We start from the raw sequence: 12,404 nt of genomic DNA, 5'->3' as shown, positions 1-12,404 counted from the left end.
CTGCTGTGGTCCCACTGGGAACCCAAATCAACTTTGTTGAAATATCAAGAAAGAAGCTTTTATCACTGTTTTTCAGGCCTAGCTAGGAGCAAGAATAACTGGCAGATCTCACAAGGGAGCTTGCAATAGCCTTTGTGACTTGGGATAGGAGAAAGGTAATGGTTTGTATGAACATCTAAACATTTAAAGTTTGTTTAGCTCTAGTAGAGATGTATGTGGAGATAAAAACTACATTAACAAACAAATTTGGGAGCCAAAATCTCCCAAGAATCAGTGATTCTTTATCTTGTCATCTGGATTAAATCATTTTTCTTCCTGCCTCAATTTTCTGAGCTGGAAGATAGGAATCACAGGACTGTGTAATATCTAAGTGCCCTGAAATGATTAGGAAATTAGTTAATAAGTGACTTGGAATTAAAGCCTTGTAAAGATATAAGTATTTTAATTGATGGTATTGCCTATATTGTCATCATTATCATCACTGCTATTGTTTTATTTAGGAAATTTTGTCAGAAAATTGGTGTTATAATTTATTAGTAGTGAAGTTAAGTCAATAAGTATTTATTAGGCACCTTGTGACAGTCACTGCCCTGAGTAATGAGCATATGATGAAAGACAAACACTATTCCCGTGTGTAGTTTAATGGGTGGAGAGCAACATATAAACAATTATGAGCAAACAAAATATATACTGAATAAATGTGGATAAATAAACAATGTCACAAAGGTATCATTAATACTCCAAGGGGGGTTTGTGAAAGGCTTCTTGCAAGGGGTAGAATTTTAGTTGAGATGTGAAAGAAGGCAAGAGGAGGAGATAAAGAATTAGAGAATTTCAGGAATGAGAAACTGGAAGTCTATAGAAACAGAGACAGGTGACAAAGTATTGCATGCTGAAAAGAATAAGTTCATCAATGTTTTTGGATCATAGAGAATCTGGAAGGGAGGAAAGCGTGAGAAGACTTGAAAGACAGAAGGGTTCTAAATTATGAAGGAAGTCAAAAGATAAACAGAGGATTTTATATTTGATCCTAGATGTAATAGGGAGTCACTGGATTTTATTTAAAAGGACTGTGAGAGGGTCAGACCTTCCACTTCAGGAAGATCCCTTCAATAGCTAATTAGATGATGGATTAGAGTAGGGAAAGAGGAGTCAGGTTGTTTCAACTATCTAAGCTTGAGGTTATAAGAGCTTAGACCAGGGTAATGGCATCATCAAAGGAAAGAAAGGGCTATATACAAGAGATATTACAAAGTATGATTAATGGGACTTAACATTGATTGGATATATGGGGTGTTATCAAGTGGGTATTTGAGAATTAGGGTAAATTCTCAAGAGTTTCCATTTTAAAATCCAAAATCTATGCTCTAGAGGACACATGCTAATCAAAGTCACCATTTCCTTCTTCTTTACGCACACTTGGAAATGTCAGCATACCTTAATCATTGATTGGCAGAGAACAAATTTTTAGTAATGGAATCTCAAAATTAAAAAAAAATCAAAATTGCTATCAGATATATGCCTCCCCTATGCCACAGATTCCTCACCCCTACGTGTCTCTGATCTTCTCTGAGTTTCTGATCTTAAACACCATAATTATCACACAAGATTACCTTTTAGGACAAGAATACATATGAGGAATGAACTGAAGACCCAAAGCACATCATTGTGCTGCTTTCTTCAGACAAACCCTTCCTGTTTCTAATTACCCTCTCCCAATACAGTAAGATTCTGCAATGTCAGGATAATTAGCAAGTTTCAGATAAAATATCAATACCTTATTTTACATATGATTACAGGCGTTCTTAGCATGGAAAAAGGCTGATGCCCCCTTCAGGCTTCTAAAATTCCACTGACATCTTACCACTTTCCTACCGGAATTTTTTTTGACATGGCCCCCCAAAAGTGTAATAAGTTACTCAATTGGATGAATGAATAAACAAGCAAGTAAACAGTCCAATGAATTCACTGAAAACAGTCCTATGCAAAGGATTATTTTTTAATGAATTTGCAAGTGTAACAGCTTCCACTTACTCTTTGGAAATTCTATGATATAGGAATTCTTTTGCCTTTGAAGTAGAACCAAAATCATAAACGTAGAAAGTAGTAGTGTTGATTGTTGTGAATGTGATCATAGGAAAGGAAATGTATAGGCTCTTAGAAGAAATAATGTAACAATCTATTCAGGGAGCATTAGACATATAAGTTAAAATTAGTGTGTGGAAATGATTATTTCTTTATCTTAAGGATAAAGTGCTAAGGGATTATAGTGAGCTATTTTCTGGAACTAGAGATAAATTATCTAAATCTCTGCCCATTCCTCATCAGCAATATCTCCTTGTCTTAATCTGATGAACCTTCACCTGTGTTCAATTTCTTTCTTGCTACAGGAAGAAAGACAAAAACAAGTTATTTAAGCAAAGTATTCAGTGAAGTAAATATAGTACATTATTCTTTGGACCTAGAGTGGACTGTAATATAAGAAAGTACTTTATGTGCCTTAAAATGTTATGTAAATATGTTTGGGATGAAAACCCCCATTCAAAATTTAATCAAGAACATGGAGATTTCTTAGGATAAGAACAGGTAATTTTATTCTCTTCCCCCTGGAAGAAGATGGTAGCCCTCCCCATGACTGATCATGAAGAGGAGGTGTGTTACTAAAGGCAGAACAAGAATTTATACCCTAATACATTCAAGCACCCTCCTTCCAGCTGTCCCTTCTCCCATTGGCTGAAAAGTTGGCTCAAGTGTCAGCAAAAATCTTCCCCAATGACAAATAACTGGGAAGCCCTCCACCATCCCTGAGTGGCTGGGAGGCAGGCTTACAAAGAACAGGTAAATGGGTGATAACTAATTCAAATGTACCTATCTTTATTTGGCAAATGCCAAAGTGAAGAAGGGAGGGACTAAAGTTATCAGCAAGGTTGGTAGTAGAAAAATCCTTAAGGGCTTAATGCTGGTAAGGGTGTGGCCAATAAGGGTGGAGGTCAAAACACTCCTGAAAGGACTTGCTGCCTATTGAGAGCAGAAGTGAAGCAGGGGAGGGAAGTCAACCATCCTGAGAAGTTTTCCCTCCTCTCACAAATGTTATTATGTCTGCTACTACTATAACCACCACCACCACCACCACTACTACTACTATTACTACTGCTTCTACTACTGCTACTACCACTACTACTACTATTACTAGTACTACTACCACAACTATTAAAAATGAGATATGGAAAATTATTCTGCCTCACATTTAATAAAAAAAAAATAAGGCATATCTTATTAGGAAAGAAGTTTCAATGTACAAAGCGTGGAATCAAGTTGTCAGACATCTAGCCTTGATGCCCATTCATGATCAATCATCCTTTACAAACTAGAGGCTAGAGGAAAGTGATGTATATCTAGAGGAAAGGTAATGTGCTTGTGCCATATTGCTTCTTTTCTCCCCAACCACAATTGGAAATTCACACACACACACACACATCCACACTGCATATGTATATGTATGTGTACATATACACATACATATACAGTGTGTGTATGTAGTATGTATGTGTATATGTAAATATACACATGCATATACAGTGTGCATGCGTGTATGAATTTCTAGCTGTGGTTGGGGAGAAAAGCAATATGGCACAAGCACATTACCTTTCCTCTAGATATACATCACTCAAACACACACATACACACTGTGTATGTATATATACACATACATACACACAGTGTGTATGTATACATGTGTATATATGTATATGCATATGAGTGCATGTGTGTGTGTACACATACATTTTAATGAGTACTAGCCAGCTTTGCTCTGTCTTGTCATATGGGTGGGGAAAGACCTGAACTTTTTGTCAGAGGTTCTACCACATTTCCCTGGAGGAAAAATAAAAACATAGAAAGAAGTAGCTGCACATGACAAATTTAAGTTTATGTTTGCTCTTCAAATTAAATCAGATAATTGGTCTTTTTGTAGGGTTTATGTAGAATAGCAAGACAGAGTGCATTTTGTGAAATCTACATTATTTTCATTCAGGATTCTGTAATTTCTTAGGTAATATAGAAAAAATTAAATTAAATGTATTCACCCTAATTATATAAGCAGACATATGTATGTGTTACTCTAAGTTGTTTTATTTATTTATATATTGCTTTATTTTGGAGAGAGAATTGCAGAGCAATTGGGGTTAAGTGACTTGCCAATGGTCACAGGGCTAGTATGTGTTAAGTGTCTGAGGCCGGATTTGAACTCACGTCCTCCTGAGTCCAGGGCCAGTGCTCTATTTGCTCCACCGCCTAGCCACCCATGATTTTTTTTCTGATAATGTAGGGAAAAGGGGTTTGAGGAACACAATACTAAAATAAGTAAGCATAAAATACTAGAAATACCAAATAAGTTATTTTTGGTATAGCACATATTAAGTGGAATTAATCAGTATTTTTGCCCATGAGAACATATCAGGTTTTGGAAGCAAATTGGGTAAACTCTATTTAATTAAAAAAAAGGTTTACTGTCCAAATCAAGGAGGCAAATTGACAAATTGAATTCCAATGTTGATGCTACTTCCATGTTTCTTGTATAGGGCCAAGATGGTTCGGTTATCTATTCCTTTTGATCTGGGACATCACATCATTTTCTTAACTGATGAACATTTGTTTTTCCTAAAATGAGATGAAGTCCTTCATCAAATTTCTTATTTTTTTTTTTTGCTTTTTGGAGGGCAATTGGGGTTAAGTAACTTGCCCAAGTTTACATGGATAGATTTATGTTGTTGTGTGTGGGGGGGGGGGTGTTAATTGTCTGAGGCCAGAACCGAACTCTGGTCCTCCTTACTTCAGGGCTGTCACTTTACTCATTGTGCCACCTCACTGTCCCCCCCTCCCCTCCAGCTTCATCAAATTTCAATTCTTCTTGAATTTAAGCACCAAATAATAGAGACCAAGTACTAGCAGCATTTCTTTGTAGAAGAACAGAACCCAGAGTGGTGCTTTTACAATTTTTGTCCTTGAAAAGTGGTAAGGATTCAGCTTATCTTTAAATTGAAAAATGGCCATAGCTTTCCTGTTCCTCTTCTAAATCCAAATAAGTGTAGTGGAAAAAATAGTTTTGTGATCAGGAATTTGTCGGTGTCATCATGTGGTGCTGGTAGTGGTAGGTGGGGCTTATTTTTTTTTAATCTTTTTATAGCATTTGAATTAGGAAAGTTTCCTGAAATAGTGGCTTTTTCTGCTTTTTTCCCCCTTAAAAATTGCTAAGAATATATTGTTTCACTTTTTAGAGGTGTGATTTTAAAGAATAAATTAAAAATGTTTTTTTAATGGGAAAAAAAACACATATCTGTAGGTATGTGTGTGTGTGTGTGTCTGTGTATACCTCTATTTCTTTTTCAATCTGGAGAGAGTCCATCAATTTAGTAGTGAGAAATATGTATTAAGCATTAATTGTCTATGAGGCATTGTGATAGACATTGAAGATTAAAAGGCAAGTGAAAAACAGACCTTGGTCTCTAGGAGCTTCTATTCCACTTATGGGAAAGTACAAGGAGCAGGGAGGCTTCTTCATTAGAGATTAGAGAAGGGAAGTTTGGGAAAAGAGCCAAGATGGTGGAGAAAAGCAGGAACCTGGTTGAGCTCCCATACCAACTACCTCCAATACCTGTAAAATATGACTCTAAACAAATTTCAGAGCTATAGAAACCACATAGTGAGAAACAGAGACAAATCTCCTGCTGAAGGCAGCCTGGCTGACAGGCAGGAAGGGTCTTTCAGCCAGGCTGGAAGCCAAAGGCAGTCCAGCATGAGCCAGGGGGCCCAGACTCAAGTGGCCCTGACCAGGGCCACAGATTGTTCAAAGCAGACTTCAGGAGAGTGAATCACTGGCAGCTGTGGAGGTTTCCAGGTTTCTCAACCCATAAACACCAAAGAGAAAGTACAAGATTGATAGGGAACTCTGTTGGAAGTTGGAGAAGAGCATAGTCCAGCCCCTGCCCCAGGGGTGAGGCTTAGTGGCTGTAGCTGCTGAAACATGGCTGCCTCCTGAGCTCCTGCCCTGCAGATTGTGGAGGGACAAAGCGACCATTCAGAGAGTAATCACTCTTGCTTTGACCTGCTTAGATCTGGGTTTCAGTCTTGAGCAGTAATCCTGGGGTGAAGAATGCCAGTATGACAGAGCTTGTGGTGGTTATAGAGAGGGCACCCTGCTCAGATTTCTAACATTAAAAAAAAGACAAAACAAGAATTTTGGGGCCCAGCTCTCTCCACTCTGGAAGCAGAGTTCTACCATGGCAAAGAGCTCAAAAGTCAAGTAATTGGCTGGCAAGATGAGTAAGCAGAGGAAGCTGAATTAGATCATCGAATCCTTTTATGGGGATAAAAACATAGAGCCAGAAGAAGACAACAAAGTCAAAACTCCCGCATCAAAAGCTTCGAAGAAAAATATGAACTGATTAGAGTGCATGGAGGAATTCAGGAAGGATTTTTAAAGTCAAGTAAGAGAAGTGGTGGAAAAATTGGAAGGATAAATGAGAATGATATAAGAAAATGAAGAAAAGTAAGTCAAAAGCCTGCTAAAGGAGACCAAAAAAAAATACTGAAGAAAATAACACCTTAAAAATAGATTAACTCAAATGGTAAAGGAGGCCCAAAAGGCCAGTGAGGACAAGAATGCTTTAAAATGTAAATTGCTCAGATGGAAAATGAATTTCCAAAACTCACTGAAGAGAGTAATTCCTTCAAAATTAGACTGGAGCAAATGGAAGCTAATTGCTTTATGAGAAATCAAGATACTATAAGACAGAAACAAAACAAATGAAAAATAAATAGAAGGCAATGTGAAATATCTCATTGGAAACATTCCTGACCTGGAGAATAGATCCAGGAGAGATAATTTAGAGATCACTATACTACCTGAAAGGCATGGTCAAAAAAAAAAAAAAAGAGCATAGAAAATCATCCTTTAAGATATTCTCCAGGAAAATTTCCCTGATATTCTAGAACCAGAGGGCAAAATAGAAATTGAAAGAATTCACTGATCACCTGTTGAAAAAGATCCCCAGAAGAAAACTCCTAGAAATATCATGGCCAAATTACAGAGTTCCTGGGTCAAGGAGAAAATATTACAGCCTGTCAGGAAGAAAAAAGTTGAGTATTGTGGGAACACAATCAGGATAACACAAGATCTAGCAGCTTCTACATGAACAGGTCAAAGGGCTTGCAATAAAATATTCTGGAGGTGAAAGGAGCTAGGATTAAAACAAGAATCACCTACCCAGCAAAACTGAGTATGATATCTCAGGGAAAATTATGGTCATTCAATGAAATAGAAGACTTTGAAGTATTTTTTTTCAGTTGATCAACATTGTTAAATATTAAAATATCTTTAATGTCTTAAAACTAGATTTCATATTTATCAATTATCCTATATAAGAATTAATTGGAGTTGATATGTTTGATTGTGGGATTTTATACAATGGTAACACCGTGATATTTAATTTAATTGGCTATGACTAAAAAAGAAAAAGTCATTTTTAATACCATAACCCCCACTACTGTTTTGTTTTAGTCTGAACCTCTGCTTTTATTATCAACTTAATTACTATAAAACATTTATATGATGACTGTCTGGGTGGTGTTGCTTCCATTTTAGGTACATCTTTTATTTTACTTTTAAAAATTGATATATTTTGTTCTTGCAAGACCTTTATTACTAAATATATCTTTTCCTCCCCAACCCAGAGAATAATGTCTTATAATAAAAAGAAAAAAATGGGGAAAAATTTTTAGCAAAATCAATCAACATATCAATCAAAAGCGACATCATTCAGTGTTTTGCATCTAGTCTCCTGCCTCTGAGAAGAAAGAAAGGAGGAGCGTTCTTCTATCTCTTGTTTCAGTTTCAGTTTGGTCATTATCATTACACACTTCTAGTTTAGATTGTTTTATTTGTTATTTTTTTGTCTTTGCTACTCTTTCTATTCGCGTTATAGTAATTGTGCACATTGTTTTCCTGGCTCTGCTTAAATCAATTCATATGTCTTCTTATACTTCTCTATATTCATATTCATAATTTCTTACAGTATACATTTTTTCCATCGTATTAATTTCTATTTCAATCAGTTGAAATTAAAAGGCACCTTTATTTCCAATTTCCTGAGGTATGTCTTGGTTGTTTTTTTTTTTTTAGGCAAGGTTATGTCAATGAGTATTCTGACAAAGAACATGTGTCATCGATTTTGTTTCATATACATTCCTGTTTAGGCTTCTCTGAGTTACCATTTTTTTGTTTTTTTTTATGATACATTTATACCAGATTAATTCTATTTATTGCCTTTTATATAGAATTTTCTGAAAATACTTTCCACACATAGGAAAATATTTTTTCATTATTGTCATATATTTTTAAAATCAGGAACTTTCTTCAGAGTAGAAAGTCTTTGAATTACTTTAAACTGCCCAGTGGCATAGAAATCAGAATCACACTTAAAATCTGAAGCCTTAGAAAGAGTCACATAAATATGCCCATTTTTCAAGTCACAGTATGGATTCTTTGCTTTACTCCTTTGGAACACCATTTGGGTGCTGCTGATAGATCTTTAGGGTTTATAGATTGATATAGTCCTTTTCCTGTTGATAAGGTAATTTTGTTTTTATGCCAGGGGCAAACAATACATTCCCAGCCATCAAAATCCCTTTATGAACCTTGATTTTCTCATCTATAAAATGAGGATAATAGTACATGCTTCACAGGGTCTTTGCTGTATTTCTCCCAAATGTAAAGGTCCTCCTGAATGGTAACAGTGAATATCCATAGCATGATATTCTCCTTTGTGATAGAAAATGACAACTTCTCTGTCATGGACTACAGCTGTCATTCTTTGAGATTTTTTTAATGTCTTCTTCTCTGCCGACATAGACAGGGGAATTATCTTCTATTGTCTCAGGATCTTGTGTAGAACTTTGAAGATCCATTTCTGCTCAGTCCAGGGAAAGGAAAGCCAAGCTACACGGTGCTGCAACCCTGAAAGCCCGGGGGTCCATGTAGTTGGGAGCCTTTGGGCCTTTTCCTTCTCCGCGGGGAGCACTTTGAAGTATTTTTGATTCAAAAAACAGGGCTGAACAGAAAATTGGAATTCAAATACAAGAAGCAAGAGAAACATGAGAAGGTACAGGAAAAAGAAACCATGATGAACTTATGAAAGTTGAATAATTTCCAGTCCTACATGGAAAAACAATTAATTATAACTCAGACTTTTCTCAGTATGGGGATACTTGAATTGTACATACACACATATTTATGTATAGGATGGTTTATGAATGTATAAATGCATATGTGACTGTGTGTATATGTGTATACATATAAATTTATATACACATAAGTACATACACATCTATCTATACTCACACAGATGACATGGGATCAGTTGAATGAGGGAATGATTTCTAAAAATATAAAATTAAGAGGTGAGAGAGGAATAAATGGTAGAAGGAGAAAGGGAGAAATAGAATAGGGTAATTTATCTCATATAAAAGAGGAAAGTGAAAGCTGTTACAATTTGAAGGAAGAGAAGGAAGGTGAAAGGGAATGGGACAACCTTACTCTCATTGAATTTGGCTTAAGGAGGGAATAACATACACACTCACCTGGGCATCTTAACCTACAGGAAATTACGAGGGAAGGGGATAAGAGGGGGCGATGATTTTAAAAATGAGAGTGCTATTGACAAGAACATGGAAATGAGTGGAATGGAACTTTTTAAAGGAGAGGGCTCATTTTAAATTAGATTTGCTTTCTATATAAACTATAGATTTGATTAAAGTCTCTAAATCACCATTTAAGGTTTATTTCCAGTTGTTTTTAGATGTTAATAGTGATCTAAAAAAATAGTGGTCTATATTTATATGGACCACTAGAATTTTGTAATCTAATTGCTTGATCTGTGATTTAGAGAATTATTTTTTCTAAATCTTGTGGTTCAAAATGTGGAAATGATTATTGCTGTTTAGTATAAAGCAAATTGCTTGATACTTGAAAATCAGTATGCCTTCTTGAAAAACATTAACTCATTACTAAGAATTTTAGCTCCTCTCTGTTTTCTGTCTGGTGATAGTGAGTAGAAGTATTATATGATCATCTCTAAGAGGGTAATTAGCTAAAGAAATTCACACTAGTTTCAGTAATGACAGTTGATCCATTTCACTTCTGACTTGATGAATTCTACATAGTGAACTATTACCTTTGACATTTTTATTCTGGGTGCTGAATATAACTTCTCCCACAGTAACAAGTGCATAGGAATCCTTCTTTTCTACTTCATTGCTTCCAGCATCTACAATGTATCATCATAAGTACTGTTTCCATTTATATTGTATGTACTCTCTGCTTATTAGCAGTTTTGGTTCAATTCTAGGTAACTACTAGGTGGCACAGTGGATAGAAGACTGGGTATGGAGGCAAGAATAAAAGTTCTATTTTACTCTCAGACACTTCCTGGCTTTGACTTTGGGCAAGTCACTTAATTTCTGTCTGCATAAATTCCCTCTAATCTAACATGAGAATATTTGCATCACTTGTGATTAGGATCAAATGAGAAATTATTTGTAAAGCTTTTAGTAAAATGCCTGGTACATAGGAGACACTATGTAAATGATAAAGATGATGATGATGGTGATGATAATGGTGATGATGATGGTTATGATGATGATGATTAAGAAGGAAGAAATACCTATCCTAAGCATGAGGTAAGCACAAGAAAAAAAAAAGCCATCTTGAAAGAGTTTCTGTTCCAATAGCTTGAATATTTTACATTTATAATCTGTGATTTGGTTGTGATTCTCTTTCTTAGCACTACTTGAAATATACCTGTTAGTTGACCTAATACCAAATATATCCATAGCTTCCAAGAATAAGGGATTTGGAATCCCACTATCCTTTTCCTCATCACACCTACTTGTAGAGTTTTGTTCAATACTGGATGTAATTTTTAAGGGGAAAAAAACACTGAAAAGCTATCTAGAGAAGATAAAGCAGGGCAGTGAAGGGCTTTTATAGTTTACCATATGAAGGTTAGGTGAAGTAAAAATGAATGTTTTTATATAATTATAAAAGAATTTTTTGAGGTAGAGGACAAAGTAATTAAAAGATCACTAGAAACTGTTCTTTTTTGGTACCAGAGAGAAGGACCAAAAGTAAAATTACAAAGAGACCAATTTAGACAAACTCTTCTGAGGTCCTGCAGAAGAAGTTGTATGTATGGATATGAATTATATGTTGGCTTGTGATATTATAGAGAGATAAATTTAGATCACGCAGCAGAACAATATTATACACATATACATGCATGTGTATATGTAATTATATCACATAGTATAACAGTAGATAGTAGAATATTATATAAGAATACATCTTTGCATGTATAATTATATTGCATATTCTAACAACATATAATAGTTTATAATGTATATACACATACATACCTATATAATAGTGAGAATCCTTTCATAGATGTGTTATTAATTTTCTTCCAAAAATTATACACATGATACACATTTATGTTTAATTTGCTTTACTAACATTTTTCTAACCATTTTCTTAAACTTAGACCATCAGTAAAATTATAATTCAAACTCTTATCTGCAGTAATTTCTTATTTGAAAAGTACAAATGCTCAGACTGAAAATTGAACAGTATGTTATTATGAATTGATATGACCTGTCTTGAACATACTCTTGTGTTTCTTCCTGTCTGGGTTGACCTAGCATAATAGTAATGGCATTTAAAGATTCCCCTGTATTGGCTTGGTTTTTGGTTTGATTGTGTGAAAACCCAGAGCTTGTTAATCCCATTTATGGGATGGACTTGTTGATGTGAAAAGAGAGTGCTGAACTGGGAGGAGCTGGTGACATAGATTTGGAGAGACACAAGAGAGAGGCAGAATTATCAAGACAGAAACAGATCAAGTAGACAGCTTTCCAAACTGTCCAGCCTTTACATCCATACCAAATCAACATCTGGGTTTCAACATCTGGGTTTTTCAAAGCTGGGGGGCTCTGGACAACGGCTTTCCAGAGTTTCATCTGATCAAATCACAGAACATTTCTCAAAGTGAGCCCCAAAACAAAGCCTCACATCAGGGCTTATATAGCCTTCTCCTGGCTCAGAGAATGTAACAACCTTTTGGACCCACTGGCCAATCAAAAAGTATCTACATGAAAAACAAGCCTCCTACCCCAAGCTCCAGGTGCACTTTAGCCTAGGGGCAGGGAAGATCTTTAAATTTACATTCCCATTACACCTAGACAGCCACTTAGGTCTCTTCCAATTCTCTAATTCTGTGGTTCTGTCATTTATATTTATCCCTCCTGAATTGAATCTTAGTAGATTCAGTCCAGTGCTCTACTCTGCGAAAATT

At 35.6% G+C, this 12,404-nt stretch overlaps 1 protein-coding gene and 1 pseudogene across 1 annotated transcript in view; one reads left to right on the top strand and one right to left on the bottom strand.

Moving 5' to 3' along the window:
• The window catches only part of LOC138172037 (protocadherin-15-like), a 2,287,527-nt gene that overhangs the window by 586,735 nt on the left and 1,688,388 nt on the right, over positions 1-12,404 (top strand). The gene's annotated exons all lie outside the window — the stretch shown is intronic.
• Positions 8,279-9,063, bottom strand: LOC138172082 (Rieske domain-containing protein-like; annotated as a pseudogene).

Source organism: Petaurus breviceps, unplaced genomic scaffold (assembly GCF_028583685.1).
Source record: "Petaurus breviceps papuanus isolate PSGF00001 unplaced genomic scaffold, PetGlider_PUasm1.0 490, whole genome shotgun sequence".
Taxonomy (NCBI): domain Eukaryota; kingdom Metazoa; phylum Chordata; class Mammalia; order Diprotodontia; family Petauridae; genus Petaurus; species Petaurus breviceps.
The sequence above is the reverse complement of the archived record's forward strand: the minus strand, read 5'-3'. Positions and strand labels throughout refer to the sequence as shown.